Source organism: Ceratotherium simum, chromosome 13, assembly GCF_057802395.1.
Source record: "Ceratotherium simum simum isolate JZ-2026a chromosome 13, ASM5780239v1, whole genome shotgun sequence".
In the NCBI taxonomy this organism is placed as follows: domain Eukaryota; kingdom Metazoa; phylum Chordata; class Mammalia; order Perissodactyla; family Rhinocerotidae; genus Ceratotherium; species Ceratotherium simum.
This window is the reverse complement of record NC_141912.1, coordinates 10,336,772-10,354,089: the sequence shown is the minus strand read 5'-3', so window position 1 is coordinate 10,354,089 and position 17,318 is coordinate 10,336,772. Positions and strand designations below refer to the sequence as shown.

Here is a 17,318-nt window from a genome sequence, read left to right as displayed (position 1 = left end):
GTGAAGCTTTAAGAACCTTTTGTGACACTCCTTCCCCAAGTCCCTGGGAGAGAGGATGAGCCAGGATTCCGTGGTGGCTGCCCAGACCTGAGAGGCAGAAGACAGTCCCTCAGTAATTTTTAAGGGGGAAATGTAAATGACTGCATATTCCTCAATGCAAGGTTTAAGTTGGGGCAAAATCAAACTTATTCAAGCACCACATCCAGCAACTTGATGTGCTCTACAGGAAGACCAAGTTGGTGGTTCTAGAGAACACGGCCTGGAGTTGGGCAGAGGCGCACTTTAGGCTGTACCTTCCTCTCCGCTCTCTCAGTGTTCTCAGATGCCAGCAGAGGTCCTGTCCATCCACACGGTGGTAGGGGACCAAGGCCCATTGCTCCTGGACCAATATGAACACCTTAACAATTGAATAGGACTGCCTCTAAATCCGTTTAGTTAGCTAATGAGAACTGCTCTTTGGGAGTAGCTGTAGCATTCTAGACTAGGACTGAGATCCTGCTGGTTGCTGCAGGGTTGCCCAAGACCAGCTTGTCTCTGCTTTGATGAGTACAGTAATGTTTATTTTTCACCCCAGTAGCTAGTCCCAGTGTTATAAACACCACCAAAGAAATTGTCTACTTAAACTTGAGAACCCTTTTTTTTTTTTTTGGCCTTTTTCTCACTGTTCTTTTGGTGAGGAAGATTGTCCCTGAGCTAACATCTCTGCCAATCTTCCTCTATGTGGGATGCTGCCACAGCATAACTTGATGAGCAGTGTGTATGTCTGGGCCGTGATCCGAACCCACGAACCCCAGGCCACCGAAGCAGAGTGTGCAAACTTAACCACTAAGCCACCAGCCAGCCCCGGCTTTTTATCACTTTTAATCTTGCTTACATAATCCATAAATTTTTATCATTCATTAAATGGAGGTGTGGGGACACCAGCCCAGAGGACATGGATGTAGTGCTGATAAATAAACCATCTTATAAAGTCCTCACAACAATCCCTTAGGAAGGTATTATTATCCCTTTTGACAAATGAGGAAACTGAGGCTCTGTGGGGTTAAATAACTTACCGTAAATCACAGAGTGACAGACCTGCTCTGAACCTAAGTCTGTGTTGACTTCAGAGCCCATGTGCCGTTCACTGACCACACCGCAAGAGCTCCCCCCAGTCACCTTGACCTCCCACAGGAAGCCCAGTCAGGGCCGACAGCGCCTCGAAGAAATCCCTCGGCTCAGAGGCTCTTAATTATCTATAGGCGCCAACTCCTCGGTGCAGGAGCTACGAGTGAGACTCTCAAGTCAGACTCCCCACCTTTGTTCTTAACGGTAAAGCTTCTGGAACACTCAACTTCTCGAAGCCTCAGTTTCCTCATCCATTCAAGGGTGATGATCCTGTACTTCACCTACAGAATAGTGTTGAATATCAGCTAAAATAACGCACTTAATCGGCTTAGCAAAAGACTCAGAAACGTTAGCTGCAGTAAGAACAGGAACACAGTGTGTTTGTAAAAGGAATGCTTAGATGGGCAAATATCTATTTCCCTCCTTCCCATTTTTTGTCTAGAGACACACTGCCCACAAGGAATATGCTGTGAGCACACACCCAGCGACATATGTGATAAGTTTTCTTGCAGCCACATTAAAAAAGTAAAAGGAAACAGGTAGAACTAATTTTAATAATATATTTGGCAATATGTTGTTATGATAATTATACAATTATAAATATAGCAATATATTTATGTCATACAATAATATATAAGATAATGTATAATTAATAATATATTTAGGGGCCGCCCTGTGGCTTAGCAGTTAAGTGCGCGCACTCCGCTACTGGCGGCCCTGGTTCAAATCCCGGGCATGCACCGAGGCACTGCTTCTCTGGCCATGCTGAGGCCGCATCCCACATACAGCAACTAGAAGGATGTGCAACTCTGACATGCAACTATCTACTGGCGCTTTGGGGAGAAAAAGGAGGAGGATTGGCAATAGATGTTAGCTCAGAGCCAGTCTTCCTCAGCAAAAAGAGGAGGCTTGGCATGGATGTTAGCTCAGCGCTGATCTTCCCCACACACAAAAAAATAAATAAAAAAAGATAAAAATAAAATAATATATTTAATCATCTAAAACAATTACTATAATATATAATTATAAATAAATAATATATTTAATAATCTAAAATTATATAATATAATGGCTCAATATATTATAATTATATGAATAATATCTTATGTAATAACATAATTTCAATATAAATTATAATGATGTGAAAATTAATTTAATAGAATAAATATGACAATATGTTTACTGATATAATAAATATATTAAAAATATATTTAACCCAATATATCAAAAATGTTATTTCAACATGTAATCAATATAAGCAGTTGTCAGTGAGACATTTTACACTCTTTTTCTCATACCAAGTCTTTGAAATCTGGTGTCTATTTTACACTTTACAGCACATCTCAGCAATTTGGGCCAGCCACATCTCAAGTGCTCGAGTCTCATGAGGCCAGTGGCTGCTACACTGGACAGAGCAGGCATAAAAGCGCTTTGGGTAAATGAACACTGAGAGCAATCTTAAAAGGAAAAGAGTGGACAAACCACTCCCTGAAGGGTGAATCTGCAGGGAGAATTAGGCACAAGGCCCTCCACTTGGCTTTGGTGTGATGGGGAGATTGCACACTGGCAGTGTATATATGGTACAGGTCTGTTTTTATTTGTGATGCTTATTTGAATTACTGCCTGGAAGGGCCCTTCTCACTGCTGCCTAAAGTCAGCGCCCAGCTGCTGTGGTTCTTGACAGAACAGGGCCAGGGATAAACACCTTGGTTTCTCATTATCCGCTGCAGGACTTCCTCAGAGCTGGGCAGCATAGAACAGACGGATCTGGGTTTAAAGCCCATCTCTGGCCCTCAAAACCGCTGTTCTTTGGTACAAATTGTTAACATCTTTGAGTATACATTTACTCTGTGTATCAGTCAGGGTTCTCCAGAGAAACAGAACCAACAGGATAGACAGATAGATAGATAGATAGATAGATAGATAGATAGATAGATAGATAGATAGATGATAGATGTTCAGAGAGATTGATTTATTTTAAGGAATTGGCTCACATGATTGTGGGGGGCTAGCAAGTCTGAAGGGCAAGCTGGCAGGCTGAAGATTCAGGTTAGAGTTGATATGGAATTCAGTTAAGTGTTGATGTTGTACTGAAGTCTGAATTTCTCAGGGCAGCAGGTGGGAAAACTGAGCAGGTTTTTGTTTTTGATTTTTCATTTTTATTCAGTTTATTCAAACTGAAACAAAACAAAGAGTTCACTCATTTCTTCCAACTCCCCACCTCTTGCCTCTTGCAATTACTAATCTGTTCCCTGTATCTATGAGTTTGGTGTTTGTTTTTTTTAGATTCCACATATAGGAGAGATCATACTGTATTTGTCATTGTCTATCTGACTTATTTCACTTTGCATAATGCCCTCAAGCTCCCTCCACATTGTTGCAAATGGCAAGATTTCATTATTTTTTATGGATGAATAATATTTCACTGTACATATACGTATACTACAATTTCTTTGTCCATTCATCTATTGATAGACACTTAGGTTGTTTTTATATCTTGGCTATTGTAAATAATGCTGCAATGAACATAGGAGTGCATATATTTTTTTGAATTACTGTCTTTGTTTTCTTTGGATAAATACCCAGAGGTAGAATTGCTGGGTCATATGGTAGTTCTATTTTTAATATTTTGAGGAACCTCCATACTGTTTTACATGGTTGCTGCACCAATTTACATTTCCACCAATAGTGCACAAGGGTTCCCTTTGCTCTATATCCTTACCAACACTTTATTTCTTATCTTTCTGATAATAGCCATTCTAACAGGTGTGAGATGATATCTCATTGTGGTGTTGATTTGCATTTTCCTGATGATTAATGATGCTGAGTATCTTTTCATGTATCTATTGACTATCTATATGTCTTCTTTGAAAAAATGTCTATTCAGATCTTCTGCCTATTTTTTTTTTTTTTTAAAGATTTTATTTTATTTTTTGCCCCCAAAGCCCCAGTAGATAGTTGTATGTCACAGCTGCACACCCTTCTAGTTGCTGTATGTGGGACTCGGCCTCAGGATGGACAGAGAAGTGGTGCCTCGATGCACACCCGGGATCCGAACCCGGGCCGCCAGCATCGCAGCGCGCGCACTTAACCACCAAGCCACAGGGCCGGCCCCTTCTGCCTATTTTTTAATCAGATGTTTGGTTTTTTGCTGAGTTGTGTGAGTTCTTTATATGTTTTGGGTATTAGTATCTTTTCAGATATAAGATTTGCAATTATTTTCTCCCACTCAGTATGTTGCCTTTTCATTTTGTTGATGGTTTCCTTTGCTATGCAGAAGCTTTTTAGTTTGATGTAGTCCCACTTATTGATTTTTGCTTTTGGTGACAGATGCAAAAAGTCACTGCTAAGTCTGATGTCTAGGAGCTTACTGACTATGTTTTCTTCCAGGAGTTTTATGGTTTCAGGTCTTATGTTCAAGTCTTTAATCCATTTTGAATTAATTTTTGTGTATGGTTTAAGATAGTGGCCTAGTTTCATTTTTTTGCATGTGGCTGTACAGTTTTCCCAACATCATTTATTGAAGAGATTGTCCTTTTCCCATTGTATATTCTTGGCTCCTTTGTTGTAATTTAATTGACCATATATGCATAGATTTATTTCTAGTCTCTTTTCTCTGTTCCATTGACCTATGTGTCTATTTTTATGTCAATACTATATTGTTTTAATTACTATAGCTTTGAAATATAGTTTGAAATAAGAAAGAATTTGTTTATTAGTTCTAACAGTTTTTTGGTGTAGTCTTTAGGGTTTTCTATATATAATATTATGTCATCTGCAAATAATAATAGTTTTACTTCTTCCTTTCCGATTTGGATGCCTTTTATTTCTTTTTCTTGCCTAATTGCTCTGGCTAGTACTATGTTGAATAAAAGTGGTGAGAGTGGACATCCTGTCTTGTTCCTGATCTTAGAGGAAAAGCTGTCAGCTTTTCACCATTAAGTATGATATTAGCTGTGGGCTTGTCATACAGGGCCTTTATTATGTTGAGGTAGGTTCCCTCTGTACCTGCTTTGTTGAGAGTTTTTATCATGTATGGATGTTGAATTTTGTTAAATGCTTTTTCTGCATCTGTTGAGATGATCGTATGATTTTTATCCTTCATTTTGTTAATGTGGTATATCACAGTAACTGATTTGCAGATGTTGAACCATCCTTGTAACCCTGGAATAAATCCCACCTGATCCTTTTAACATATTGTTGAATTTGGTTTGCTAATAGTTTATTGAGAATTTTTGCAATGTGTTTATCAGAGATAGTGACCTGCAATTTTCTTTATTGTGGCATTCTTGTCTGGTTTTGGTATCAGTGTAACGCTGGGCTTGTAAAATGTGTTTGGAAGAGTTCCCTTCTCTTCTACTTTTTGGCAAGTTTGAGATGAATTGGTATTAATTCTTCTTTGAATGTTTGGCAGAATTCACCAGTGAAGCCATCTGGTCCTGGACTTTAGTTTGTTGGGAGTTTTTTGATTACTGATTCAATCTGCTCGCTAGTAATTTATCTGTTCATATTTTCTATTTCATCATGATTCAGTCCTGGTAGTTTGTACGTTTCTAGGAATTTATCCACTTCTTCCAGGTTACCCAATTTGTTGGCATATAATTGTTCATAGTAGTCTCTTATGACCCTTTGTATTTCTGTAGTATCAGTTGTAAAATCTCCTTTCATTTATGATTTTATTTATTTGAGTCCTCTCTCTTTTTTTTTTTTTTTGGCAAGTCTAGCTAAAGTTTTGTCAATTCTGTCTTTTCAAAGAACCAGCTCTTAGTTTCATTGATCTTTCTAGTCTGCATTTCATTTATTTCTGCTCTAATCTTTGTTATTTCCTTCTTTCTACTAACTTGAGGCTACATTTGTTCTTTTTCTAGTTCCTTGAGGTGTAAAGTTAGGTTGTTTATTTGAGACTTCTTGTTTTTTGAGGTAGACATTTATCACTATGAACTTCTCTCTTAGAACCACTTTTGCTGCATTTAATAAATTTTGGTATGTTTCCATTTGTGTGTGTCTCAAGGTATTTTTTGCTTTCTTCTTTGACCCAATAGTTGTTCACTAACGTGTTGGTTATTCTCCATGTGTTCATGAATTCTCCAGTTTTCTTCATGTAATTAATTTTTAATTTCATACTATCATGGTTGGAAAAGATGCTTGATATGATTTCAATCCTCTTAAATTTATTAACATTTGTTTTGTGGCCCAACAGATGATCTATCTTGAAAAATGTTTCATGTGCACTTGAGAAGCATGTGTGTTCTGTTGCTTTTGGATGGAATGTTCTGTAAATATCTGTTAAGTCCATCTGGTCTAGCATGTTGTTTAAGGCCAATGTTCCCTTATTGATTTTCTGTCTGGATGATCAATCCATTGATGTAAGTGGGGTATTAAAGCCCCCTACTATTATTGTATTGCTGTCTATTTCTCGTTTTAGATCTGTTACTGTTTGCTTTATATGTTTTGGTGCTCCTGTGTTGAGTGCATGAATATTTACAAATATTATATCCTGTTGTTATATTGACCTTTTTATCATTATGAACATCCTTGTCTCTTATTACAGTCTTTGTCTTAAAGTCTATTTGGTCTGATATAAGTATAGCTACTCCAGCTTTCTTTTGGCTACCATTTGCATGAATATCTTTTTCCATCCCTTCACTTTCAAGCTGTATGTGTCCTTGTAAAGTGTGTCTCTTGTAGGCAGTGTATAGATGGGTCTTGTTTTTTAATCCATCCAGCCACTCTATGTCTTTCGATTGGAGACTTTAGTCTATTTACATGTAAAATAATTATTGATACGTATGTGCTTATTGCTGTTTTGTTAACTGTTTTCTAGCTGTTTTTGTAGCTCCTCTCTGTTCCTTTCTTCTTCTTTTGCTCTCTTCCTTTGTAGTTTGATGACTTCCTTTACTAGTATGCCTACTTCCCTTTCTCTTTCTATTTTCTGTATTTACTATAGGTGTTTGCTTTGTGGTTATCATGAAGCTTACATCTAACAACTTATAACAGTCTATTTTAAGTTGATAACAACTTAAGTTTGATCTCATTCTAAAATTCAACATTTTTACTTTTCCCCCATTTTATATCTTGATGTCACATTTTACATCTTTTTATCTTGTGTACCCCTTAATTATTGTAATAATAGTTATTTTTACTACTTTTGTCTTTTAACCTTCATACTGGCTTTATAAGTAATTAATCCACTACCTTTACTATATATTTACATTTCCAGTGAGCTTTATTCTTTCATATGTGTTCTTGTTACAAATTAGTGTCCTTTCTGTTCAGCTTAAAGAAATCCCTTTAATATTTCTTCTAAATCCAGTGACGATGAACTGTTTTAGCTGTTGCTTGTCTAGAAAACTCTTGATCTCTCCTTCAATTCTGAATAATTTTGCCAGCTAGAGTATTCTTGATTGAAAGTTTTTTCTTTCAGCGCTTTGAGTATATCACGACACTCCCTTCTGGCCTGCAAAATTTGTGCTGAAAAATCTGCTGATAGTCTTATGGGGATTCCCTTGTGCGTAACAAGTTGTTTTTCTCTTGCTGCTTTTAATATTCTCTCCGTGTCTTTAACTTTTGACATTTTAATTATAATGTGTCTTGCTGTGGGTCTCTTTGGGTTCATCTTATTTGGAACTCTCTGGGCTTCCTGGATCTAGATGTCTGTTTCCTTCTCCAGCTTAGGGAAGTTTTTGACCATTATTTCTTCAAACAAAATTTCTGCCCCTTCAGCCTGGTTTCAATGTTTCAGTCTTGAGGCAGAATTCCCCCTTCTGGAAATCTCAGTCTCTACTCTTAAGGCCTTCAACTGACTGAGTGCAGCCCACCCACAATATGAAGGGTAATCTCTGCTCCTCAAAATCTACTGATTTAATTTCATACGTAGTTAATTACATCTATAAATACCTTCACAGCAACATCTAGACTAGATTTGACCAAACAACTGAGCACCAACAACCTAGCCATGTTGACACATAAAAGTAACCATCACAGTCCATAAAGTATAAATAATAATCTTTATTCCTTCAGAGGGTCCTTCTAAGAATTGAATAATTGCATGTAAAGCCCTCACAGTGTCCTGCACACACTAGATGTTGGAAAAGAGATTAGTACAATTATCATCATCTCTAATTTAAATGATTTTAAATAAGAAGTTAGCCTAATGCAATATGATCTTTCTGACTCTGCTTTCTAATGATGTGGCCTTGAGCAAGATATTCTTTCCCTTCTGAGCTTCAGTCCTTTCTTCTGGGAAATGAGAATTAAATTCCCATCTTGCAAGGCTGATGAAGGTCAGAGAGAATGTATGTGAAGCACATGATGCACAGTGCCTGCCACACAGCTGTCACTGTGGTTGTGATTATTAATATTATTATCATACTATTATTGAGCGCCTACCACTCCTGCAGCAAAGCCCACGTCAGAAGCATTTCAGGACAGCCACATGGTGAGTGTGGTTCACAAACAGCTCCATCTGAAGGATTCATAGTAAAAATTAAAACAGTAATTTTCGTAGTAGCTAATACATAGGACTTGCCACATGCCAGGCCCTGTTCTAAGGGATTTATAGGTGTGAACTCACTTAGCCTTCAAGACAATGCTATGAAATCTCACAGGGATGTTAAGTGACCTGCTGAGGTCATGCGGTGGTGGCAGCAGCGGGGATGAGATTCAAACCCAGGTGGACTGGCTACAGCATCCGCTCTGCTTACCGCTATTCTGTACTGAGCATCACACCAGGGGCCTTAGCTCAGGAAATCAGAATTCACATCATTTGGTCTCTTTGAATTATTTTATGGAGTCCTTCAAAAGCTTTAGCAAAACATGCTTGTCTGATGTTTAAAATCATTCATTCATTCATTTATTCAATCACCCATTTGTTCATTTCACAAGAACACACTGCAAGCCCAGAGCTGCTCCTTCAGAAATGCTCCCAATATAACCCAGATGCAAATCAAATTATAAGGCATTGGGGGATTAGCATCCAAAGGGGTGGGCCTGGACAGAAAGGCTCTGAAGAACTCAGAGCAGTGGAAACCCCAGTGGTTGGGAAGTCCCCTCCCAAAAAACATTGGGCCACACAGTTGTCACTGTGGGCCTAGAAAGATTTGGGTAGAAATACTAACTTACACAAACGTCCCACTCTTCTGATGAGCTGAGAGACTTGACGATGAATGCCTGGAGGGTCAGATGAGCACTGGGAAGCTTGAGCCCTGTGCCCACCTCACCAGGCTTGCCCTGAGAAGGCTCTAATGTCTTCTCTTCCCAACACGTGTCCTCAGGTGAACAGTAATTAATGCTTAGAGTCTGCTTGGCTAAGCCAGTCAGAACATGTAGAGAGAGCATCTTCCCTGCACAAAACACTTAGGTAGGGCTGGGAGAGGCACAGGCCCAGAAGCCAGCACCCCTGCCTTCCCACGGAGCCACAGCAGCAGGCCGTATGTGACATTCTTGCCCACTTGGTGGGGCCACCTCTGTTCCAACATCCATGGCAGTGTGGTGTGATGGCTAAGAGTGTAAGTCCTGAGGACTAACATGTGGCTTCAAATCCCTTTTCTTTCACATCTTTGCAGGGATCTTGGGCAAGGGGTATACCCTCTCAGCCTTCGTTTTATCATCCCTAGGAGAGGGACTGTTATGATTTAAATGTGTTCCCCAAAATTCATATGTTGAAGCCCTAATTCCCAATGTGACTGTGTTTGGAGAGAGGGCCTTTAAAGAGATAATTAAGGTTAAATGAGGTCATAAGGGTATGGCCCTACTCCAATATGACTGTGTCCTTCTAAGAAGAGGAAGAGACAGCAGGAGCGTGAGCACGCACAGAGAAAAGGCCACGTGAGAACACAGTGAGAAGGTAGCCATCTGCAAGCCAGGAAGAGAGGTCTCACCAGAAACCAGCCCTGCTGGCATCTTGATCTTGGATCTCTGGCCTCCAACACTGTGAGAAAGTAAACTTCTGTTGTTTAAGCCACCCCGTCACTGGTATTCTGTTATAGCAGCCTGAGCTGATTAATACAGGGACCAAAGCAGTGCCTGCCTTCCTGGATTATCATGAGAGTAAACAAGATCATGTGCTTAGCTCAGTGCCTGGCACAGCAGAAGCACCTGATAAATGCTTATCTCCTCCACCACCACCACCACACCGCCCCCTCCCCCCCACCGGAAACATTCAGTGCTGATTTCTCCCAGGGAAGGGGTGTTCCTCATAAATCGTGTCCTGTCTTACACATCTTCCACTATTTTCATCAGTGGTTAACCATCATTCATAAAACTTCTCCAGCATCGCACTGCCTCTCAGGGAGAAGCCCTGTGATCGCTGCCATCTGACTCAGGGCAGCACGATGCCATTTACTGTCCCTTCTTACCTCTGGCCAGTGGCTGGAGGAATCCTCTTTATAAATTTGTCTGGCTCAGCAAAGAGTAAAACTCACAACCTCATTAACACATCAAATAGAAAAGGCTCCCCACATCAGCAGAGTCCTTTTGGAAGGGCAGAAGCAACATGACACCACAAATTGGAAAATGGCTCAGGAAGCCGTCACACAGCAGGAACAGAGGTGGGACACTCCCACCAGGCATGAGCAGAGTGAAGAGGACCCTGTGGGTTTTCCGAGATCAAGCACTGGGAATGGGTGAAGGGGTCACCAAGTCTGAGGACAGGTGAATGAAGGATCCAGAGTCTTAAGGTTATTTGAAACTGGGTCAGGAACGAAAAAGGCATGAGATGAGGAGGCTGTACCAACAGCACTAGCAAAGCACTGGTTTTCAAGGATTGTTTTGAAAGCGCAGAGCCCCTGCCCCATGAGTGTACCTTTTCTGTTCTTAAAGATGCAGTACTTGGAGGTTAACATTCATTCAACAGATATTGACTGAGCACCTGCCACGTACAGGCACCGTGCCAGCTCCACCAGCAATAAGGCTGAAGGGGGAAAGTCTGACAACACACCACGCAACAAGAGCCTTAGTTCACGTAGTTCCCCCCATCCCCACCCCAATAGGTGAGCAGGTGAGGAAGTCTGTATGTGATTGTGTTGGGTGATGGGAGAAAATGGAGCTTACCCCCTTGAAAATGATTTATCAACATAAATAAATTTTTTTTTAAAGAGGGTGTACTTCCACATTGGTGAATAATACTGGCTAACTTGGAGGGTTGCACTTGAAGAAGTAATTGAAGCCCGGCTCTTGGTGCGTCTAAGTACTCAATAAATGTCACCGACCCTCCTTTCTCCCACTTCTGGGAAGACAACGGAGACAAAAAGCATGGAGGGATCTTCTGTTTTGTAAGAAAGTTCAAGGTATTGCCTCTTCTAGAAATCCATCCCATAAAATACAAATGTTAGAAACAATGAAAAGGGCCAAACCCAGTAAGATAAATTTATAAATAATAAGGAATCTAAACTGAAAAAATCCCACCCATACAGGCTGAATTAAGAAAGCATTGTGATCCTGAAGGAGAAGTTTGGGCCAACAGATAACAGAACTCACCACAGGGTGGGATCCGGCGCATACAGGCTGAATTAAGAAAGCATTGTGATCCTGAACGAGAAGTTTGGGCCAACAGATAACAGAACTCACCACAGGGTGGGATCCGGTGATGCTAGGAGATTCAGCAGCACACACCAGATGAACAAATTACCAGCAACAGATTCTGAAGAATCGAGAGCATTAAGGGAACATGGAGGAAATACACCTGCTGCCGCTGGCCATGCCGCTTGCCATCCACCATGCTTAAAGGAAAGAAGAAAGGGGCTTCCGCAGTAGAAAAGCTGACTGCCCCTGGGGTGGGAGCTTGGCTTGCCACATAAGGCAACTTCCCTTTTATGAGACACAGACTCCTTTAAGAACTGGGCGAAAGCTGTGAGCCCTCTTTTGAAAAGTATAGAAAGTGAAACAAGTTTAGGGTTTCATGGGCTCCTCAAGGTCTATCCCTGGAGGCCCAGGTTAAGGACTCCTTGTTCCCACCACAAAAAAGAGATGATAATTATGTGGCAGGATAGCCAGCACTGCCATGGCAATCATATTGCAATATATAAATGTATCAAATCAACATGTTGTACACCTTAAACTTATACAATGTTATATGTCAAATATATTTCAATTAAAAAAAAGACCCCTACTTGAGAGTGAGACTGGAGGCAGCTGCTTAGAAAGTCCCTTGGGTCACCGTGTTTCTCAGCCTTCGCTGCACACTGGAACCATCCAGAGAACTTTGAGAAGTACCAATGCTGCCCCCACCCCTCACCGCAAGAAAGTCTGAATGAATTGATCAGGGTGCAGCCCAGGTATTTGGAGCTCTCAAAGCTCCGCAGGTGGTTCTCATGTGCAGACAGAGCTGAGAATGAGGGCATCAGGAGGAAGGATTCCAAGGATCAGGTGAGAGACACGAGCTAAGTCTGTGGAGATGGTGATTACAGCGGCAGATGGTGTCGAACAAAACAGGAAACGGAACCCAAACTTGAAAAATGTTACCCCCTTGAAAATCAGTAGATGTGGAATAAAGAGGACTGTGCATAAAGGAGGAAGTGGTGATGGTTTAGAAGGTGGCTCTAAACACTACGGTGAGAGGCAGAGACACTTAGAGAGCTCTGAAGAGCAGCCTCAATGCAAAAGAGCAAAAGTTGAGCCATGCTGAAAATGTACCTTGCCAGCGAATCCAATTCATTGCAGAAGCACATTAGTAGTGAACGCCTCGGCAGAGGCTCTAATAGATCCGGAAACTGAAAGTCAGTGTGAGGAGACTGAGGGGCAGACTCAGACATCAGACAGTCAGATCTAATAATGCTCTTGTTCTGATCGCATGCTTATCAGACCACCTTCTGATTACATTTCATCTTCCATGTGGCATGCCTTTGGACTATGTGCTCTGGCCAGGAGGCATTTACAGTTCTCACTGTGTTTGTAAATGGTCTTCTGGTCTCATATTTGTCTTCAGAGTGTGATAAACGCCCATTTCCTGAGAGACAGGTTTGTTCTCGACTTTCTAACAAATTGGATTCTGAGCTTGCATGATTGAAGAGCAGCTTCTGGATCACAGAAGCAGACCTTCCTGTTAAAACTCTTGGGAAATATCTTCTCGGCATGGACGTAGGTTCTGCTTCTTATTCCCACTGGAGATTTCTGCAGGGATATCAGAGGTCATAGAAAGAACAGGAACCCTTGTGTGCATTACCATCTATGGAGATATTCATTTGTGTCATGATCTAGCTGGAAGAGACAAGTCATGTGAAATCTGGAGATCGCTGGTGATGATGTCTGCACAACAATGTGAATATACTCAATGCCGCTGAACTGTCCATTTAAAAATGGTTAAAATAAGGGGCCGGCCCCGCGGCTTAGCGGTTAAGTGCACGCGCTCCACTACTAGCGGCCCAGGTTCGGATCCCTGGCGCGCACCAACGCACCGCTTGTCCGGCCATGCTGAGGCCACGTCCCGCATACAGCAACTAGAAGGATGTGCAACTATGACATACAACTATCTACCGGGGCCTTGGGGAGAAAAAGGGAAAAAAAAAAGGAGGAGGATTGGCAATAGATGTTAGCTCAGGGCCAGTCTTCCTCAGCAAAAAGAACAGGATTGGCATGGATACTAGCTCAGGGCTGATCTTCCTCACCAAAAAAAAATAATAAAATAAAATAAACTCTTTGAAAAAGAATAAAAAATAAAAATGGTTAAAATGAAAAATTTTGAATTATGTATATTTTATCACAGTAAAGAGAAAAAGAAAGTCGCATGGGAATGGGCAGAGCTTCTGCACTGGAAGGGGCACCTTAGACCACACACTGGGGCCACCTGGCTAAATCCTAAACCTTGTAGCTGTATCCCAAATGGAAATGGAGGAGTGACATAGAGCTCAAGGAGATAGAGTTGGGGCTCAGAGAGCTGTACTGGGGAAAGAACAGAGCTTGTTGGTGAGGAGGGGGTCAGATGCACAAGAATCCTGCCCTGGATGCTGTGGACACAATCCCTAGTTAATAGATCACTATTTATGGGTCAGAATCACCTGGGGGGTCAGGTTAACATGTAGATTCTGATTCTGTAGATCTGGGCAGAGCCAGAGATTCTGCGTTTCTAACAAGTGCCCATGTGAGCTGACAGCCACGCTGCTGGTTGGTGGTGCGCACTGTCAGAAGCACGGCTGTAGAGAGCTCCACATTTCTCCCTGAATGTGCTGTGGAATCAGTGGGTGCTGCCTCCGAAATAAAACCCATGGCGACTTGGAGCACTTGAAGGCAAACCATGTCAGAGCTAATTAGGCAGACTTCTTGTCCTATGATGGCCTAAGATCTGTAAATCTACAGATGGAGGTAACACTTGCACCCCATTCAGTCAGCAACAAAACTTGACACATCTAACACCTATTGAGATGTGAGTCAACATTTTAAAATATGGATTTTATTATCATTCACGTATGGTGAGGCCAACAGATCAGGAGACGACTGCCATTGAAAACATGGTTTATTACTCAAGGTTCCCAAGAGGACAGACATGCCATGGGTGCGGGGGCAGGGGTGCATCACAAGGAAGCACTAGAGTGGGTCAGAATGGAGGGGAGGGGCAGGATGTGGGTAAGAGCCTTCGCTGCGGTTTTAGCAGGAAGGGCAAGGCAAGACAGGGTGAGCAGGCTTAGGGCTGGCTAGTCTGAATAATCTCAGTGGGCTCTGGGGCATAGGGTCTGTCTCTAGTTGTCTGGTACCCGGCCCTGGGGTGATTAGGACAGGGGAATAGTGGACCACAGTTGAGAACCAATAAAGGAGGAGGTGGGGGATGTGGGCTCTGAAATGATTGATTTGCATTTAAAACATGTGCTCCCAGGAGAGTTGTTTGCTATCTCTAGGAAGTGGTTAAACCTGGGAGGAGCAGTCCCTCCAGGGTCATCAAGGCCCCAAGATGTCAAAGCATAAAAATACAGAATAAAAAGACATGGTTAATACATTCAAACCATCAGACTCTTAGAATTAGTACGAACTAGTTTTTGGATGTTAGAACCAGATAGATAGATCCTAAGACAACACGGGTTGTAACAGATGATTTCAACTGTTAGACATTCCTGTCTAAGAGAGGTGAGAAAGCCTCCCGCATAGCACGAGCGCTGTGGACATCCTTCTCAGCTCCAGGACTCCTCTCTTGGATTCATGCAGGCAAAGGTGGATTAGTGTCCCCAGAATCTCCATTAGCACCCCTCCAAGCCACACCAAATAAACATCAAATCTAGATAAAAACACCCTCTTATTTATGCAAGGCAGTTTTAAGACAAATTCCCTAGCTTCATCTTTTTTCTAGATTGCTGCTCCAGGCCATTCATGTAGAAATGTGGGAGCTGCTGCTGTGTGCAGAGTTGGCTGCATGGGAAGTGTTTCATCTGGTGACAATCAAGGAGCTGAGAATGAGTTCTTATGAGGGCGCCTTCAACTGAAGAGATTTGACAGAACCTTATCAAGGCTGCTGGGAACTGTCAGCCCTGCCCCAGAACCTGCACTTGGGCTCAGCTCCGGTCCACCAGGAATGACACCACAGTGTCACTCTCCACTTTCTGATATTTATGCCCTCTGACATCTAGGGCACTGGCATGTAATAAAGGCTTAGCAAATATTAACTATTATAATAATTTCCATTTTAAAAAGTGCAGCCAGAATCTAGAAACAAGGCTGTTAAGATAGTGCAGGGCATTATCTTATTTTAACCCACTGGGGAAGGGGGAGGGACTCCTCCCAGGCTCGACACCAAGATAAACACAAGGAGAGTGGCAGGTCATATTCTGAGCAAGGGTAGTGAAGGCCTCGGTTTCCCAGGAGGGAAGCATGGGTGAGAGATAGGTAATGAGGCAGAAGAGGGCTGGAGATCCCAAACTTGGTGGGATTAAAACATGAATCACAACAGCTCCTGGAGGGACCAGCCCCGTCCTCCCACAGAGTGTCTTCTGGAGGCTACAGATTTCAAGCTAGTAGGACCCAGGAGAGAGGAAGAAGGTGCATGTACCCCTTAAGTAGGGGAGAGCTTGACACCTGATGTGGTGGGCTCAGGAACAGCTCCCACAGAAGGGATGCAGAGGCCTGACCCCAGTGAGTGACAGGGCTCCCCATGGCAGAAGGTACTGCCTGGTGGGCAGTGCACAGTGGCCCCTGACATACTCTCCACTGACCTCTCCGTGAAAGCTCAGAGAGTCTCACTAGGGGGAGACTGTGGGAGGACAGGATGCTCTCTTCCCTTCTTCGCTTTGTTCTTCCCCATCCTCACCCAGATGGGAAAGAGTTCTATTAGTACAGTAACTCTTGAAGTCATACAAGGAGACACCGTCAATAGTGGCAAGAGAAAGCCTTATTTGTCTTGCAAGCACTTTTTGATAAAGAATGTGAAGATCCAATGCAAATGGAATGTGTTAGCATAGGTTCAAAAGGTGATGATGAGAAACAGGTCTTGTCACTTGAACACACCTGGAGGGTGGGAGGAGAAAGCTGGGCCTGGGGAGAAAGGGAGAGATAAAGGAGAAGGATCAGAAGACAAGAGAGGGAACATCGGGGGCCATTCCAGGAGGACTTGACGTTGACTGAAAGGCAAACCAGGATGAAGAGTAAAGAAATGTTTGTGCCAACCTGTGGCCCCTGAGATGACTCCTGATGTGCTACAAATGAGATTGGGTCTCTCCGGTGGTGGCCTGCATTGTGGGCATAACTGGAGGGTTAATTAAGAATCCTCACGCAGCTCCTTCGTGCCACACCAACAGCTAACGGCAGCTCTTAGATTTGGGCCAGTTAGTTTCGAGGCAATGGGAATAACCTTTCTGTAGACACGCAGATATTAGTGTGGGCCCTTAAAAGCCACTTTTGGAAATATCAGTGTACTTTATTAGACTAGATTTTAGAGATTTTAAAAAAATGCTTAAAAACTCTGGAGAGATGAGGATGCTTGGTAGAAGCTCAGAAAGAAAGACGGGGTGAATGTAGCCTTATTACAGTTTGCTAAAGAGGTTATTTCCCTTTGACTCTCAGAAGAGAACTGAGAGTTAGACTTGAGAAGGTGACTTTAAGGCCCATAATTCAGATTCTAAATCTATTTTTTTATAAAATAAAAAAAGGCAAAGAAACAGATAAACATCTGACCCTCTTCCTTGAGAGAATGGGGTACAGAATTATGGGATGTGAAAACGACACGCCCAGTACCCCATTTTGCCCCAAATCTGAGCAGGTGATCTGAGACATGGGCCAACAGAGTGCAGTAGGTG

The 17,318-nt window shown here is 42.2% G+C and overlaps 1 protein-coding gene across 2 annotated transcripts in view; it reads right to left on the bottom strand.

The window, feature by feature from the left end:
• LOC101405255 (N-acetyllactosaminide beta-1,6-N-acetylglucosaminyl-transferase) overlaps nucleotides 1–11,818 on the bottom strand; it is a 130,063-nt gene extending 118,245 nt beyond the window's left edge. For both annotated transcript variants that reach the window (XM_087437989.1, XM_087437991.1), the window contains exon 1: nucleotides 11,674–11,818. The gene's annotated coding sequence lies outside the window, so the exon portion shown is untranslated. The remainder of the gene's footprint in view (nucleotides 1–11,673) is intronic.
• Between the last annotated feature and the right edge of the window lie 5,500 nt (nucleotides 11,819–17,318).